General features: G+C 42.4%; 1 long non-coding RNA gene across 1 annotated transcript in view; it reads left to right on the forward strand.

The window, feature by feature from the left end:
- LOC138674015 (uncharacterized) overlaps window positions 1-1,768 on the forward strand; it is a 43,054-nt gene extending 41,286 nt beyond the window's left edge. The window contains exon 3 of the long non-coding RNA XR_011320430.1: window positions 1,631-1,768. This is a non-coding gene — a long non-coding RNA (uncharacterized lncRNA). The remainder of the gene's footprint in view (window positions 1-1,630) is intronic.
- The last annotated feature ends 18,093 nt before the right edge of the window (window positions 1,769-19,861 follow it).

Here is a 19,861-nt window from a genome sequence, read left to right on the forward strand (position 1 = left end):
CTGTACATAAACAAATTATTGACCAGGATTTATATGATTTTCTGACCATTCAATTTCTATTGACACCGGTAATATACACGCTACCAAAGATCCACAAATCTCTCATGCACCCCCCGGGTAGACCAATAGTGTCAGGATGCGGCTCTATTTTTTCAAATATTCGGGATTTTTCTGGATAAAATCCTTAACCCAATTGCTGGTTGCGCGGAATCATTTGTTAGAGACACCACTGATTTTTTTAGAAAAAATAAGGGATTGAGGTGTTTGGCGAAGTGGTTTTGGCATCGTTCGATGTCACTTCGCTATATACCTCGATTGACCATGCTCGGGGGCTCGCCGCAGTGAATAAAAAGTTACTAACTACCCACTATTCTAGCGAGGCCAGGGGTTTTGTAATACAGCTGTTGGAACTAGTGTTGACTAGAAACTATTTTTTATTTGGAGACACTTTTTATTTGCAATTACGCGGGACCGCCATGGGCGTGAACATGGCACCCGCGTATGTAAGTATAGTTATGAGTGTCATCGAGGAGGACTTCGTCTATGTGTCCCACCACTTCGGCCAAGTGGCCGCGTGGTGGAGATACATAGACGATGTCTTCCTCGTATGGACGGGTACAATAGAGTCCTTACTTAAATTTCATGATTACCTGAATACAATTGATAAAACAATTAAATTCACCCTTGTACACTCATGTACTAACATACAATTTTTGGATGTTAATTTTCAAATTGAGAATGGTAAATTTACTACTCAATTGTTTACTAAAGCCACAGATAAAAATGATTTATTGCTTTTCAATAGTCAACACCCCAGAAAAACTAAAGAGTCAATCCCATACAGTCAGCTTTTGTGGGTCAAAAGAATTGAAAGTAATGAAGATTCTTTAAAAAAATCTATGGAAGGGACATGTAGGAAATTCTCTGAAAGAGGTTATCCAAAAAAATTGTTGCAAATACAGAAGAATAAGGTTGACATATTACCGAGAAAAGAATTACTACAGAAAAAACCTAAATTGAAAGAATTTGATCGTATTCCTTTTGTAACGTCGTATTGTGAGGAGAGTGGCAAAATTGCTGACATTATATGCAAACATTGGGGAATGCTATATAAATGTTCTCCCGAAGTGAAGGAGTTCTCTAAACCACCAATTTTCTCATATAAACATAGTCGAACTATTGCGTCTACTCTGGTGAAGTCCGTTATAGGGTCATTCAAAAAATAGGGTCAGGCCACACTTACTGGCAACAGTAGGAAAGGTTGTTTTCCATGCTTGTCCTGTATTAAATGTAATTTGATGCTCAAGGGGTCTAATTTCTTTCATCCCATCACCAGTGTCTAAACATTTCACGGAGAAATGTCATACTGAAAACAACTGCGCTTCCGTATTATTGATATGGTACCGGTTCAGAGAAGGGGAGGTGACCGTATACGGTTACTTAAAAAGAAAGAGTTGGAATGGATAAAAAAACTCAATACTTTAAAACCTTATGGTCTTAATGTGGATTTCAAACTTAATTCAATTATGTAAATGTGATAGTGGTTATATTCTCTCCTAAGTGTATATTTTATATATACATATTTTTTATGTTTTAAAAGAAACTTATGGAGTTTTTTGTCCTTTTTCAGGTGTCCTATCTTACATACCGAGATACTATATGGTGGCTACGACTTTGAACAATGGACGATGGATCTGTACTGATTACTCTATAATGTGAATTATTTTGCTTTCCTTTTTCCTTGATCTCTGCATCTCTCTTGATATTTTGATTAATTTTGGATATATAATTACAGAGAATAAAAGCTTGAATTTATAAACATAGGAAACTCCCCTGCTTTGGTCATTTGGTTTTTTATGTTTCTCTAGGGATGTTGAAGATGTAGCCAAAGATTGGGTCATGTGTGTCATACTGTAGGGGTTTGGAGAAACGCGGGGGGTATCCGCCCCCAAAGGTCTCCGTTTCCTTACTCAGGGTCAGGATGCCCCACTTTAATAAGGGGGGCTTCCTGGACCTTGGTGACGTATTACAGACTTATGTCTGGATCCCTTTAAATACGGCGGCACATCGAGTATGTTCCAGAGTAGAGAAGACTATTCTTATACATATGACCGTGTATGGAGCAGTTTAATCTTGTACATAATTTTTTTTTTTATATATATATTTTTTATGTTTTTCATATTCTGTACAGTAATTCCTGATCGCTACTGTATTTTTTATATTGCTATTGCAATAGTTATGTGGTTCCGTCCTCCGTGTGGGCAAAGCCGCCCCTAGCTAACATGGCGCCATGGTCCTCGGAAGGCTCTGAGCAGCTGCAGGGCAGAGCATTGTGGGTCCCTGACTGTGATGTCACGGACATGTGCAGTAGGCACTTGGGAACGCCGTGATCATGGCTGCCATTACTGAGCTGTGTATGTAAGTGTACTTGGATTATAATATCGTTAGTAAGGACACCTGATTTGTTTTTAATAACAATTGGCCATTAAGCTATTTTTAATTATTTTCACGCAGTATGTTATTCATAATACCCGTCAATAGCTGTGGTTTGATGGGCTGAGTAACTTGCACAATTGCACTCTTACACTGATGATGTACAATAACATTGTTTAATATTATTGACTTTATTATATTTAATGATTTTCTAATGAAATATGTATGTGTTGGATATAAAATGTGGTTTAACTCTTGTATTCATTGCTTGACAAAGGATAACACATCCGAAACGTTGCCACGCCGTTCAGGCATTAAAGTCCACTTTTTTTCAATTATTTTGTGCTGCTTTTCCATTTTTTGAGTTTATTACTTTTTCACCATTGGATTGCTGGTCGGAAGAGCTCTGCATGCCTTGTAAGGTAGTAATTTGATGCTGTTCCAATTTTTTCACTATATATATATATATAATCAATTAAGACAAAAAGTAAAACAAGTACCAATAAAAATCTGTGTATAAAGAGTAGTAATAAAGATGGTATTCATAAATAAATTCAAGAAGGACTAATGATTCTATCATATTGGTTCATAGTGTTCATCAACTCAAACAATAAAAGTGAGAATGAAAAGAAAAGAAAAAGAAGAAAAGTTAAAACAACAACAAACCTCACAATGCATAAAATTATAAATACAACATATTTATTGAATAAAAGCAATAAGAATAAAAATGGCCCATGAAAGTTGTGGATTACAAATAGTACAGAATAAACTGTACATATGGGTGAAACATTAACATTATTACAGTGGGTACAGAAAGTATTCAGACACCTTTAAATTTTTCACTCTTTGTTTCATTGCAGCCATTTGGTAAAAGTCCTTTTTTTCTTATTAATGTACACTCTGCACCCCATCTTGACTGAACAAAAAACAGAAATATCACATGGTTATAAATAAGTATTCAGACCCTTTGCTCAGTATTGAGTAGAAGCACCTTTTGAGCTAGTACAGCCATGAGTCTTCTTGGGAATGATGCAACAAGAATTTCACACCTGGATTTGGGGATCCTCTGCCATTATTCCTTGCAGATCTTCTCCAGTTCCATCAGGCTGGATGGTAAACATTGGTGGACAGCCATTTTCAGATCTCTCCAGAGATGCTCAATTGGGTTTAGGTCAGGCCTCTGGCTGGGCCAGTCAAGAATGGTCACAGAGTTGTTCTGAAGCCACTCCTTTATTTTAGCCCCATTTAAGGATGGAGACAAATGGGGCAAGGACATGGGGCAGGATTGATACAGATGGGGCAGGATCATGGGGCAAGATGGAGACAGATGGGGCAGGAACATGGGGCAGGATGGAGACAGATGGGGCAGGAGCATGGGGCATGATGTAGACAGATGTGGCAGAATGGAGACAAATGGGACTGGATGGAAACAGATGGGGCAGGATCATGTGGCTGGATGGAGACAGATGGGGCAGGATAGAGAAAGATGGGGCAGGAACATGGGGCAGGATGGAGACAGATGGGGCAGGATGGCGACACATTGTACAGAATCATGGGGCAGGATGGATACGATGGAGACACGTGAAGCAAGATTATGGGACACATGGGGTAATATCATGGGGCAGGATCATGGGACAGATACCGCAGGATCATGGGACAGATAAGGCAGGATTATGGGACAGATGAGAAAGAATTATGGGCCAGGATCATGGGACACATGGGGCAGGATGGGGAGATCATATGGGGCAGGATGGGACATCACATGGGGCAGAAAGGATACTCATGAGGGCAGGATGGTGAGAACATATGGCTGGAGCCAGGAATGAGACACATGGGGCCCTAATGTGGAACATTATTACTGTAGGGGTTAATTAAGGGATAGTAATACTACAATGATGTATTTTATTTTTTGAGGATACCGTTTTCAATGGAGGGGGTCCTGTTACTGTGCAGAGCGACACTATGTTGCTTGTTTTTCTTCATCTCGTGTGTAGAAGTTGGTAATTAAGTAATGTGCTCTGTAGGCGGTGCTCTAGATAACTACGTTATTTCCTGCAGAGATGAGTCCTGGCTGGAAGAAGTGATGGCGATCTGTGCTGGATGAAGATGAAAAGCGAAGATGAAGGACTTCTAGAAACATCACTGGAGAGACAGTGTATTACATGTACATGCACACTATACACTATTTAATGTATAGGAACAGGTATGGAACATACAATACAAAAAATACCCGGAGGGCCAGAATAATACCCTTAATCCTTATTTTAGATTAAGGATTAAATATGCCACCACTATACATCAAGGGAGGAAAATCTAATGCTTTCGCCCCTCGGAAGAAGCTAATGGCGAAACGCGTGCTGGGGCGACAGGGGAACGCTGAATTACCCGGTACCATAGGATTCTTAGCCTCCATAGACCCACGTGTCACAGGTAATATGCACTTTGGGATCTGTGCTTGTATATGAATGCAATTTATGATGTATTCCCTTTTTGGGTACTGCTGAATGTTCAACTTCTATGTTCATGTACCTGGCAGATCTGGCAGTATTTAGTGTCTCACAGCACTTGCCAAATCTTAATAGCATTAGATTTTCCTCCCTTGCTGTATAGTGGTGGCATATTTTTCTAAAATAAGGATTAAGGGTATTATTCTGGCCCCCTTGGTATTTTTTGTATTGTATGTTCCATACCTGTTCTTTCTTTTAACTTTTTTGCAATAAATTGAGATATTTTATCGGTATTCTGTGGTTCTCTTCATTGGACTCAGGGGTTAATTCCACTGAGGTTCCTATCTGTTGTTATACATATTAAGAAGTGTCATACAGTAATCTAGGACATCCTGTTGAATTGACTATTTAATGTATACAGAACTCCTGTGTATAATGTCACTGTTGATCACTGTATTACCTGTACACTGACACTGTATACTGTGTACAGATCTTCTATATATAATGGCACTTATGGTAATATTAGTATTGTGGGTTTTTTAATTATTAATGATCATTATTGTAGTATTCGGTCACTATGTGGTGGTATTATGTGATCTAATCATGGTGTGGCGGTATTTGTTCCTTTCATGTGTTATTATTCGGTCACTGTGGTGGTAATATGTGGTTGATCATGGTGCGGTGGTATTTGTCCCTTGTATGTAATATTATTGGTCATTTAAAAAATTGAAAAATAAAAATATATCTAAATTGTATTGGATATTTTAACAAATGTTTAATAAGTTACAGAAGATAGAGCCCGGCCAAAACAGTCTACCTGGTCTTGGTTTTAAGCCAAAGTAAAAGATGCTGGTTATGTATGTGATCTGTTGATATAAATTGTTTATGTGTGATTCGTGAGGATGTGGTGCAAAAGTGTAGTTTTTCCAAGAGAGGGTGGTGGGACTGTGGACGGTTCTGGGGGTGGAGCCTGGGCTGAGTCTCAAGGAGGGCCTCAAAAATGTTGCCAGTATGGGGCCCTGAAATTCCTAATGGCAGCCCTGTTTACAAAACCCACCATAGAAGAAAAATTATATTACTGAATGAAAATGTCTTCTCATCCTGCAAAGAATGTGTGGCCCATATAACTAGCCGAGTTTGAGACCTCTGGTCTTTTACTTGCTGCAGAATGAGTTAACTGAGAATCTACCAGTCAGTCTGCTGTGATAGTCTGACAGAAGAAATTATAAATCTTTCATCTTTTCTGTTTCTGAGCTCTTCTTTGTTGATTTATGACCACAAACAGCAAGGTTGAATGTGCAAGGAAAGAAATAGTCTGTAAAAGTTACAAAATTTGTAAAACACCACCCCAGCATTTTTTCTTTATTTCACAGTTGGAGTAGCATCGCTAATGTAAGTTCCCCAACCCTAGTAGGAATATACTTTCTAGCCACCATCTTAATCAGTTATTGGGGTTGCTCTGGTCGTCTTCTGCAGGTTGTGACCAGAGTTACAACTCTCTGTAAATCTATGAGAGCTGGAACCTTAGACTTTGACCATTGAGAACTTGTGACTGTTACCTCTGACTGTCAGGATCTGCGGTCATAGGTTGCTGGATCAGGACCAAAGCGGCACTGGGAAGAACAGAAGATGACTGCCTAGCATATTACTAGAGGCAGGAAGTAATTTGGAGTGGTGCTTCAATGAAACTCAAATGTAAAAATGATTTTTAGCCTCAAATATAAGTATTTAAGTAGAAAAAAATGTCCTAATGCAAAAATTACACAAATAATATACGGAAAGCTACCTCAACAAGAGGATCAATGACCAGCAGAAATATTATTTTGTGGCTGGTTATAGAGCTTCTATGTGATTCTGCTGATTGTCAAGTGCCAGAAAACCCACCGTGGTCAGCACTCCAATTGTGACCATCCATTACTACAATGAAAGATGCCGGCTAGAAGCAGAAGACATGACATCAGATGAACTGGTTTTGGTCCTACAGTATTTTATTCCTCCTACTCCATTGAGTATGATCTTTTTTGTCTTTTAAAATCCACCATCTGTCCCAGAGATATAGATCTTTTTTATTCATGGATCATTTTTCTTGTCTTTACCAAGGTGAGTTGCTGACAGGATAATTATGCAGAACAGTATAAAGACAGGACCCCCAGAGAATCCTGTGAGCACAGCCCCATAAAGACCATAAAAATTAGCACTAGATTAAAGAGGCCCACATGTTTAGAATTAAAAAAAAAAAAGAAACAAAAAAATTGTATATTCAAAAAAACTTTTCATTTTTGACCTGGTGACATGAAATTGTCTAGCTACCCCTCTCCTAGATGAATTGAAGAGAAAGAAAGATTTTCAGTAAAAAATAATGTCTCACAAAAAATTGCATCATCATTTAGATGAAATCTTTTCAGTTCTGATTTTGACAAGTTCAGTTGATTAAATTTAAATATTGGCAAAGAGAAATGGAGTGAATACGGCTGTGTATGGTACTGATCAGTTTTAAGTCCCGGGATTTGTGCCTGCCTGGGACCCAAGCAACAAGCAATGTGCTCAATTATGCAGCACTAAGTTCATAGTAACACTAGTCAAACAAGCCTTTGTAGAGCAAATCCCATAGCAGAGCACAGGTTTAATATTATCTCTGCCAGTGCAAGCAAAATACAGGTCCCTAAGGCATGGTCAAGAGCTGTAGATTGGCAGTCCTGAAATAGATGTATAAACCTGTGAGGAATTACAGATACCTTAGGAATGTGATTTTTAGGGATCCTTGAGGACTCACCAAAAGATGGAATGTTTTGATGACCCAATCTCCATCTTTACAGAACCTATCCACATCCACTTTTAACTAAATAAAAATTCCTGCATTTTCATATCACGCAAAGGACATATCATCTTCCCGATCTATTAGATTATTTGTCAATCATCTTATCTTACACACTGGTCCCAGGTAACCCGAGTTCTGTTTCTTTCCCCTGGATCCACTGCTCTTTGCTTCCTGACGGTTTTTGCAGGTTGCCCGGAGTGGATCAATGACTTCATCTTCATAGACCTATTTAAGGCATTTAGACACAATTGTGTTTTAGGATTGAGACTCTAGTCCTAGGTTGATGTGCTCTACCATCTGTGCTTTGTGTTTTTGCTTGCATTCATTCCTGTTGGGTTCCACTTTATCTATCCTGGTGCGCCTGAGATTCCTCAGTATGCCAAGTCCTTACCGCGATCGTGCATTTCTGCTTGCTGCATCAACACCTGGGGTCCATGCGCCCACCAGGACCTAAGTCTAAAGGCCCCTTCACATTTAGCGACGCTGCAGCGATACCGACAACGACCCGAATCGCTGCAGCGTCGCTGTTTGGTCGCTGGAGAGCTGTCACACAGACAGCTCTCCAGCGACCAACGATGCCGGTAACCAGGGTAAACATCGGGTAACTAAGCGCAGGGCCGCGCTTAGTAACCCGATGTTTACCCTGGTTACCATGCTAAAAGTAAAAAAAAACAAACAGTACATACTTACCTACAGCCGTCTGTCCTCCAGCGCTGCGCTCTGCTTCTCTGCTCTCCTCCTGTACTGTCTGGCATCCGGAAAGCAGAGCGGTGACGTCACCGCTCTGCTTTCCGGCTCACAGCCAGTACAGGAGGAGTGCAGAGCGCAGCGCTGGAGGACAGACAGCGGTAGGTAAGTATGTACTGTTTGTTTTTTTTTACTTTTAGCATGGTAACCAGGGTAAACATCAGGTTACTAAGCGCGGCCCTGCGCTTAGTTACCCGATGTTTACCCTGGTTACCAGTGAAGACATCGCTGGATCGGTGTCACACACGCCGATCCAGCGATGTCTCCAGGGAGTCCAGCGACGAAATAAAGTTCTGGACTTTATTCAGCGACCAACGATCTCCCAGCAGGGGCCTGATCGTTGGTCGCTGTCACACATAACGATTTCATTAACGATATCGTTGCTACGTCACAAATAGCAACGATATCGTTAACAATATCGTTATGTGTGAAGGTACCTTTAGAGGATCCTCCTCTTCTGCTGAGGTTAACATCTTATAAGAAATAGACTCTTCTGTAAAGTGATTGTCTAAGTATTCAAATTTGTTTTTAATCCACTATATGGTTCCAGAGATAAGAGAGTCTTTCCATTTAGTGTGTATTTTTATTGTCTTTATCAAGGGGGCGGTGCTCACAGGATTCTCTGGGGAAGTGTATTTAGGCTGCGCAGAATTATTACCCAGTGATTGACATCCCCTTAGTTAAAACTGTAAAAATTAGCACTACATGAAAAGGCCCAAATCTCTGGAACTATATTGTGAATTTTAAAAAATGGCATACTCAAAGGAGCAGCGGGAGTAAAATAAGAGCAAAATAGGTCCAACCTATGACCTGGTGACATGTCCTCTTCAAGTGATAAGATTACACTAAATCCTCAACAATTGTACAGTAAGTTGAAGAACATTTACAAGGTGGTCAGTGAGCTGATTCCTTTATGTCCCACCACTAGAACCCCCTTTCGCTATCAATCAGATAGTATTTGTGAGGAAATCCTGCAGTGAACATTCAAATTCCCTGTAGCGCAACCATAGGGAAAGTGAAGGATTACACACAAAACTAGGGCATTGCTAGGGTCTTAAAAGATTTGGGGCCCATGCCTCAAAGTACATGTCACCCCATACAACTTCCATCACAATGCTTAAAAGATGACCTACAGTGGGTACGGAAAGTATTCTGACCCCTTTATATTTTTCACTCTTTTTCATTGCAGCCATTTGGTAAATTCAAAAAAGTTCATTTTTTTCTCATTAATGTACACTCTGCACCCCATCTTGACTGAAAAAAAACAGAAATGAAGTAATTTTTGCAAATGTATTAAAAAAGAAAACCTGAAATATCACATGGTCATAAGTATTCAGACCCTTTGCTCAGTATTGAGTAGAAGCACCCTTTTGAGCTAACGCCACTTTCATACTTGTGTTATGTGACGTACGTCACAATGCGTCATTTTGGAGAAAAAACGCATCCTGCAAATGTGCCCGCAGGATGCGTTTTTTCTCCATAGACTTGCATTAGCGACGCATTGCGACGAATGGCCACACATCGCATCCGTCGTGTGACGGATCCGTCGTGTTTTGGTGGACCCTTGGCACAAAAAAATGTTACATGTAACGTTTTTTGTGCGTCGAGTCCGCCATTTTCGACCGTACATGCGTGGCCGAAACTCCGCCCCCTCCTCCCGACATTACAATGGGGCAGTGGATGCGTTGAAAAACTGCATCCGCTGCCTCCGTTGTTCATTTCTTTCACAACGTGCGTCGGTACGTGGGGCCGACGTATGGTGACCGCCCCGTACCAACGCAAGTGTGAAAGTAGCCTAAAACAGCTGTAAGGAGGTGGAACACAAGAAGAGTCTGGGGGCGGTTACCTTCTCTGCTCCATGCCTGTACCCATTGAGCTGTGCTACAGGGGCAGACTTAGAGACTGGGACAGGAAGGAAGCCGGGCAGAGAGTGGGAAAGGCACGCGCAAGTGGGCAGAGCAGCATGTGCAGCGGTCAGGGCAGGACGCAGCTGCGCTCCGGGGAGGAGAGAGAGCTCCCGGTCAGAGGACAAATGCAGGAAGATTGCCCAGAAAGACTGCATCTTGTGAGTACATGAAAGCAGACTCTGCTCTGACTGGAGGGGGGCACCTTGACACCAGTGCTGAGACAGTAGCCGTGCAGAGACTATGACCCCTGGTACCCACGGTGTCAGTGCAGAGCCCCTGATTCCTGTTAAGAGACTTAATAATAGACTGAGCATCGTTTTCCCGGGATAGGCTGTGCTGCAAAAGACTCAGAGCCTGTGCATAACACATTAACTCCCGAAACCCCAGCCAGCGGGCTCCTAGAGACTACTCAGCCCACGGACAACAGAGGGATGACAAGTGCCACTGTATCTCGGTGCCTACGTTGGAAAAGATGACCCTTCAAGCAAGTCCTCATCAGACTGATAAGTGTTCTTTTCCTCAAGAAATCCCGCTTAATTCTGTTACTTTGCAGCATTATCTTTTTAGTTCATTTTCTACTGTTTTTTCCCTGCGAGGAGAATATTGTCCCTGTTAATAAATTTCGCCCAACAGTTGGTCTGTCTGTTCCGTGGTGACATACTCAACCCTGTACCCTATTACACAGCCATGGGAATGATGCAACAAGTTTTTAACACCTGGTTTTGGTGATACTCTGCCATTCTTCCTTGCAGATCCTTTCCAGTTCCATCAGGTTGGATGGTGATTGTTGGTGGACAGCCATTTTCAGGTCTCTCCAGAGATGCTCAATTGGGTTTAGGTCACGGCTCTGGCTAGGCCAGTCAAGAATGGTCACAGAGTTGTTCTAAAGCCACTCCTTTGTTATTTTAGCTGTGTGCTTAGTGTCATTGTCTTTTTGGAAGGTGAACCTTCAGCCAAGTCTGAGGTCCAGAGAACTCTGGAAGAGGTTTTCATCCAGGATATCTCTGTACTTGGCCGCATTCATGTTTCCTTCAATGACAACCAGTCATCCTGTCCCTGCAGCTGAAAAAAACCCAATAGCATGATGCTGCCACCACCATGTTTTACTGCTGGGATTGTATTGAGCAGGTGATGAGCAGTGCCTGGTTTTCTCCACACATATCGCTTAGAATTATCACCAAAAAGGTCCATCTTTGTCTCATCAGAACAGGGAATCTTATTTCTCATAGTATGGGAGTCCTTCATGTGTTTTTTAGCAAACTCTATGCGGGCTTTCATATGTCTTGCACTGAGGAGAGGCTTCTGTCGGGCCACTCTGCAATAAAGGCCGGACTGGTGGAGGGCTGCAGCAATAGTTGACTTTGTGGAACTTTCACCCATCTCCCTACTAGTGCATCTCTGAAGCTCAGCCGCAGTGATCTTGGGGCTCTTCTTTACCGCTCTCACCAAGGCTCTTGTCCCACGATTGCTCAGTTTGGCTGGACCTCCAGGTCTAGGAAGACTTCTGGTGGTCCCAAACTTCTTCCATTTAAGGATTATGGAGGCCACTATGCTCTTAGGAACCTTGAGTACTGCAGAAATTCTGTTGTAACCTTGGCCAGATCTGTGGCTTGCCATAATTCTGTCTCTGAGCTCCTTGGCCAGTTCCTTTGACCTCATGATTCTCATTAGGTCTGACAAGCACTGTGAGCTGTGAGGTCTTATATAGACAGGTGTGTGCCTTTCCAAATCATGTCCTATCAGTTTAATTAAACACAGCTGGACTCCAACGAAGGAGTAGAACCATCTCAAGAAAGATCACAAGGAAATTGACAACATGTGAATTAATTATGAGTGTTCGAGAAAAGGGTCTGAATACTTATGACATTGTGATATTTCAGTTTTTCTTTTTTATTAAATTTGCAAACAATTCTACATTTCTCTTTTTTTAGTCAAGATGGGGTGCAGAGTGTACATTTAGGCTATGTGCACACGTATTCTGGTCCACTGCGGATTTTTCCGCAGCCGATTTGATAAATCCGCAATGGAAAACCGCTGCGGATTTACCGCATTTTTTCTGCGGTTTTCACTTCAGCTTTACAACTGCGGATTTCTATTGGAGCAGTTGTAAAACCGCAAAAATAAGTGACATGCTGCGAAATGTAAACCGCTGCGTTTCCGCTCGTTTTTTTCCGCAGCATGTGCACAGCGCTTTTTGTTTCCCATAGGTTTACATTGAACTGTAAACGCATGGGAAACTGCTGCGGATCCGCAGGTGCGGAAACGCTGCGGATCCGCAGCAAAATCCGCATCGTGTGCACATACCCTAATGTGAAAAAAATGAACTTTTTTTAATTTAAAAATGGCTGCAATGAAATAAAGAGTGAAAAATTTAAAGGGGTCTGAATACTTTCCGTTCCCACTGTATACATATACTGTATAGTTATTGTATATCACTGCTAAACATAAACACACTATACAAAGATCAATATTACCAAACTTACTATTATTCAAGGCCAAAAAATACTGCACAATGTCCATTACCACTACACATAGAATGCATAATATTATAATATGACCATTATCTTTTTTATAACAAACCACACTGTACAAAGATCAATAATAATAACACATTACACCTTGCACTACATGATGACTGAAGTACATTAAGCTGTTACTCAGAGGCAAATCTACGTTTTCCAGTACGAGTGGCAAAAATTCATTTTTATGCCACCTCCTATACACAACTTAAGCGGTTTGAGTAGTAGTCTTGTTACTGCTCTTATTTGATTTCCAGTTACAGTTATGTGCCGATTAGCTGATCTTCCTAATTCTGACAATATGCAGTGCAAAACTATAGCCCATGCTAAATTGGGAGAAGCAGGAAGAGAAGTTAGCTGGCATATAACTGTAAGTATGAAAATTGCATATGACCAGTGGTCAATGGTCATGTGATAACCGGTGGAACCGGCAAACAGAACCAAATTCTGATAGTGAGTATATAACATGCACTAAGTACTTGTTATATCACAGTGCTTAATGGTATAATTAATGATCCTAACATAATTACAGATGTAGCAACCTTTAACTTGTTTGATGGCACAATACTTTATTAACATAGCAAGATATGGATTGGTATATGTATACATGATAAGAACCAATAACAGTACAGAAATACAGAATCAGCATCAGTACAGAAATACATAACCAGAATCACATGACTACATTACCAGAACCATCATCAGTACAGGAATACATCACCATAACAACAACAGGACAAAAATACATCACCAAAACCACTATCAGTACAGAATTACATCAAAAGAACCATCATCAGAACATTAATACATTCCCATATTCATCATCAGTACAGGAATACAACAGGAGAATAACCATCAGTATACGAATACATCACTCACCAGAACCATTATTAGTACAGAAATATATCACCAGAACCACCATCAGTACATGCATACATCGCCAGAACCATCCTCAGAAGATTAATACATCACCAGAACCACCATAAGGCCGGGGTCACACTAGACCGTAATACGGACGAGTGCAATGCGCTAAAAAATCGCATTGTGCTCGTCCCAATGTTAATCTATGGGGCAGCTCCCATCATCTGATATTTTCTCGGCCGTATTCAGGATCCGAGTGAAATTGCAGCATGCTGCGATTGTCAGCGTATCTCGGCCGAGAATCGCCAATGAAAGTCTATGGGTGCGAGAAAAAATCGGATTACATACGGACCATGCGTGTGCATTGCGAGAAATATGGAAGACTTCTCCAGGTGACAGGAAATTGAATCATCCATTATCAGGAAGCTTTGGCATGCTAATTTCTGGCCCACGCTGGATTGCAAACCAGGAAGCACGCCTCCATGGAGTGTACTGTTGTAGCAGCATGGCCAGGCATATTAATGTGGAGATGCTGATTGCTCTGGTCCATGATAGACCCGAATTATGGAACCAACGCGACGCACATTATGCGGACCGTGCACGTAAAGACGCAGCATGGAGGTCAATATGTCGGCACATGTTCCCCCATTTTGATGAGCGACCTCAAGAGGTTCAGCAAGAAATATGTAAGTACCATTCTTCACCAAAAAATGTGGTTTAATAGTGGGTTCATGATAAAAATAAGCATGAACCCATCATATGTGTTGTGTTTATGATGGTAGTAAATGATCCATGCTCTTTGTTGAACATGCCAAAACATTAGCAAGACACACAAATATGGATGAAATGTATTAGCTATAGTCCGTTAATATAGGGCCTAAGGAATTTTCTGTCCCCCTAGCCTCCTGGGCCCATGTGTTCTTGCAAACCCTGTAACGGTTGGAGTTATGTGTGTGCTATTTATATCCAATATTTTGTATATTTGCAGTAAATGATGTCAATAGACGCTGGCGGAGTTGCCGGGACCAATATCGGTGTGAGCGTCAAGTTCATGGGCGGAGTGGTGATGCAGCCCCCAAAAAAAGGAAATACCTTTATTATGATCGGCTTAATTTTCTTGCACCGGTGATGGAGCTCCGACCGTAAGTGCATGCATGTCTCCAAATATTGTAGACATCTTATTACGTGAATATGTATGTATGTTTTAATAAAAATAATATTTTGTGAAATACAGAACAGAGTCCAATCTGACAGAAAGGGAGACTGGATCGAACTCAGAGTTGGTGATTGACCCTGTTGGTGAAGATGCAGAAATGGCTGGACCATCTGGGCAAGAAACAGGCAGCAACCAACCACCACCACAACCAGCAGCAGCGTCTTCTGCTACACAGGAGGCAAATCCTGAGGTTGATGAAGGAGCCCAGAGCAGCAGTCCAACCTTGGCTCTGGATACATCACCACAGCCTACTACAAGACCAAACCGTGGTCGGCGCAGAAGGGTGGCTTCGAACATTGGCACCAGGAGGCAAGTGGATACAGGGGTGTTGGACTATTTGTCACGAGCTGCCCATGACGATGGTGAGGAAGCATACTTCCGCAGTCTTGCCCGCTATTTACAGCCCATTCCATGCTCGCTCAGGCCGCGGACCAGAGGTTGCATACAAATTTTGATAGATGCGGCCACACCCCCAAACTACCCCACTAATATTTTTAATTATCTTGAACGGCGGCAAATGTCAGCTACCAACCTTCTGGCGGTGCAAGACCTTCCACAGGACCAATCACAAACTGTGTCCGCACCACCCCTGCAACCTATAGCTCCCCAACAACAGCCTGCACAAAGCACACAACAACCCCAAAACAGGGCAATTTATGATTTGTCTGCAAATGCCCAATATGACCACTTGAACAGACACATGTTTGGAGGCTGGTCCCAACATGTGTCTGCTCGACATGGCCATATTGGGGGGTCTGACCAACTGGGTCAATCCAGTACTCAGGACTTGATGCCCTTCTACCCTCCACATCAAGTGTTATCTCATACACATGATCGCAACTTGCCACAACAACCTCAATTTAGATCTGCAATAACACAGGTTGACAGTGTGGTTGGTCAACCACCCAGGCAAAGTTCCGCACATGCTGGACACCCGCCATCACCATCACCACCCCCAACCTACCATAACCTGTAATGTTTTAGTTTTTACTTTTGGCCTGTCATTTGGGCTTTTTTGTGGCCTAAGTTTTTTGTTACCTTGGCATGTTAAACTGTGTTGTTTATTTGGCTCAAATTACATATGAGAATGAAAATATGTTTTTTGAATACATATATATATATGCGCTGAGCAGTAAAAATTTGTTCAAAAATCAGAGTGTTATGTATTGGTCCAACTACATACATGATTTATAATAATATAAATATTCTGAAGGTTGATCCTATCATGGTTAAGTTTCTTCCCAATAATCCTTCCATCACGTTTAGACGTGCGAGAAACCTCCGTGATCAACTGACACGCAGTCATTATGTGGGGCAAGGTATGCCCACTTTCCTGGATGTGGCGCGGTCGGGGGGTGGATGTGTCCCGTGCGGCAGGTGTGTCGCGTGCCCTAACGTTGATAAATGTACCTCCTTCTCCAACTCGGAGGGGACGAAACAATTTACCATCAGACAACGCATTACCTGTGTTTCCCGATACGTGATTTACTATGCTACATTTCCGTGTGGTCTGATCTATATTGGTCTGACCACACGGCAATTAAAGGTCCGTATTCGGGAATACATTTTAGGTATTATTGTGGCTGCCTCCTGCACGGATGCATCCACCCTCAAGACTATACCGCGCCATTTCTGGGAATTTCATCATTGTAATGAGAAGCTATTGAGAGTACGTGGCATTGATCTGTTGCAGATCAATGTTAGGGGAGGGAACCTATCAAAACGTCTAGCGCAGTTAGAGTCCAAGTGGATTTGGACGTTACGGACTATCCACCCGCATGGACTTAATGACAATATTTCATTTGCGCCATTTCTGTGAGCATCCATTATCACAGTGAGATGTTCTGTTGGCATGTATTATGTTTTTACTTATGTTTTATCGTTTTATAGGTAGGTGCACACTACAATGTGTTGATAAATATGCTTAATAAAGGTATATTTTATGGGATTTATGGACTGTGGTTCTTTGTGGAGCATTAGGATACATACATGATTTGTCAACTTTACACACTTACATAATTTCCTAATCAGATACATAATACACAAATTTATGAAGCAAATTATGTGATTTATTAACTTAGAATATAACTAAAAATTAAGGCAAAACAGCATTGTTTTGCCAAACCGTAGATCCCTCTGGTGACACAAAAAAATTGGTTAAAACATCACGAACTTTTAGGCTAGGGTCACATTGCGTTAGTGCAATCCGTTTAGCGCTAGCGCTAGCGGATTGCGCTAACGCAATGTTTTCTATGGGGCTGCGGTCGGGGTCGCGGTAACGTCCCCGCTCTCGCAGATCCTCGATCTGCGAGAGCAGGGAACGGACCGCGGGCGCGCCTCGGACGCTGCAAGCAGCGTCCGCGGCGTGCCAGGAATCCCCGGCGCGTCGCTAGCGCGTGCCGAACATGGCACGCGCTAGTGAAGCGCGTTCCCATTAGCGTGAATGGGCGCGTTAACGGCCGCGTTGCACGGCGTTAATTTCGCCGTGCAACGCTGTCCGTTTAACGCGGTCCCATAACGCAATGGGAACCCAGCCTTAGGCCAGAGGGCTGACGACGTGAAGGACGAACACGTGTAGTTGTCAAGACAGTATTTGCATAATCAATGTCATCTGCAGCAGATGATGGGCAATCATGGTCTCTTGTAAAGTTGTGAAGAACAACACATGCTTTAATCACGCCATTTACATTGCCTTCACTCAGTTGGATTGCAGACTGAAGTACCTGCCATTTTGCACTCAGAATGCCGAATGAACACTCGACCAGACGGCGGGCACGCGAAAGACGAAAATTAAAGATTCTGCGCCGGTAGTCCAGGCCTCTCCGTGGATAGGGCCTCATGACGTTCCTTGATAATTGAAACGCCTCATCTGCTACCATCATGTAAGGCACCGCATCCAAATTAGCCCCTGGTATGTGACTTGGGGGTGGGAGATCCAATTAATTGTTGCGCAGCCGCCGACCCATAATGGAAGAACTGAAGACTCGAGAGTCTCCAGTTCTCCCATAGGCCCCAATATCTACAATTATAAACCTGTAGTTGCTGTCGACTAGGGCCAACAGCACTACAGAGAATAACTGTTTATAATTATAGAATTGGGTCCCTGAACCTGGCGGCTTACGCACACGGATGTGCTTTCCGTCAAGTGCCCCAATACAGTGCGGAAACTGGCATGTGTCCTGAAATCCTTGAGCAATACGTAACCAGTCTGCCTTTTTGGGTTCAGGCATCACCTCTTGATGGAGTCTTCCCCAGATTTCCTTGCATGTATCCCGCACAATCCCAGAAATTGTAGATTTGCCCAGTAAAAACTCTAAATGCAGGGCCGCATATGATAGGCCAGTGGCAAGGAAGCTAAAAGACAAAAGAATATTGTTTTAAAATCCGTCTCCGCCTCCTCGGATCTACAATAACTGGGTATGGCTGGCCAAAACGTTGGGAAAGTACCCAGTTGTAAAGCACACGCTCTGTGGTGTTAAAAGTGAGTAGATCAGACATGTTGCTCATCAATCCGAAGTGCACCAACACAAGCAGGGACTCTACTGCATAGATTGGTGGGTGGGACCTGTTTTTGTGCCTTTAAATAATGTCCTTGGTGATGATTTAAATGTTTTCCGGTGTAAAATCCGTTATATGTCCATTTTTCAAGCCTGCGAGAAAATCTCGCCATACGGATGCCATACGGATGTCACACGGATGTCACACGGATCATTTTATACGAGAAAATCGCATCCTCGCACTGCACACGGATCACTGTTTTGGTAACATTGGTGCGATTCTCGTCCGTCAAAAACGGACCGTTTTTTTATATGTTGTGTGTGTCCCCGGCCTAAGTAAGTGAATATATCAACAAAACCACCATGATTATATAAATACAGTAGCAGATCCATCATCTGACCATGAATAAATCATCAAGCTCAGCACAGTGATTAATTGTAATATCAGGTCAGGCTCATAATCAATTGTTTTTCATGAACCTACAACTCTGTGTGTCCTTAAAGGGACTCTGTCAGCACAAAGTGACTTTTCAAACCAAGTACAAGCGCTTGGTGCACCATGGTGTGCAGAAAAAAGAAAATGATTCACATCACCCTTGTGATGGTATTCTCACAGCCCATGAGAAATTTTATCCGAGCACGGAAACGTCTCTGCTTGATGCCAGGTACTTGTGCATGAAATGAAGGTATCCTGCTCAGGAAATAAAATCAAAAGTCTTTCTTTGGACAAATTTAAAAAGTAAGCTGCTTGACAAACCAGTGCATACTGGAGGTAGGAATGTCTTAAATAACTGGGTGTCAACGGTAAGGCTAAGTTCACACTGCGTTAGTGCAGTCCGTTCAACACATCCGTTAAACGGACTGCACTAACGCAAGTGCCAACGTTTGCACAGCACAACAGCAGCAATGCGCTAGCAGTGACGGACCCAGAAACGCTGCAGCCCGCGTCTCGGGTCCGTCACTCAATGACGGCACATCGCTAGTGCACGCCCATTGTGGGCGATCGCTAGCGATGCGTTCGCCATTGAAAGTAATGGCGGCGTTAACGGACTACGTTACACCGCATTATGCCGCAGTGTAACGTAGTCTGTTAAACGGGTCACACTAACACAGTGTGATTCAGCCAGCCAGTACACTGCATCACCAATGAGACGGACATAGCGCTCCTGGACATCTACAAATACCACCCAGACCAGACTGATTTTCTTCCTGGCACACCCTTTACCATTACTGAAAGTGGGGTTTTGACAAAGACGATGGTCTTGGTCGAAACGTTAACCCAAACTTATTGTCCGTCAAATTATTCACATGCTACTGAGCACCTGGTGATGACTGTACGCACAAATAAAAGCATAAGTTTTGCATAAACCTTCAAGCTCTACGTGTGTGCTGTTTTTCTGTAAACATCGTGAGTGA

This window comes from Ranitomeya imitator, chromosome 4 (assembly GCF_032444005.1).
Source record: "Ranitomeya imitator isolate aRanImi1 chromosome 4, aRanImi1.pri, whole genome shotgun sequence".
Taxonomy (NCBI): domain Eukaryota; kingdom Metazoa; phylum Chordata; class Amphibia; order Anura; family Dendrobatidae; genus Ranitomeya; species Ranitomeya imitator.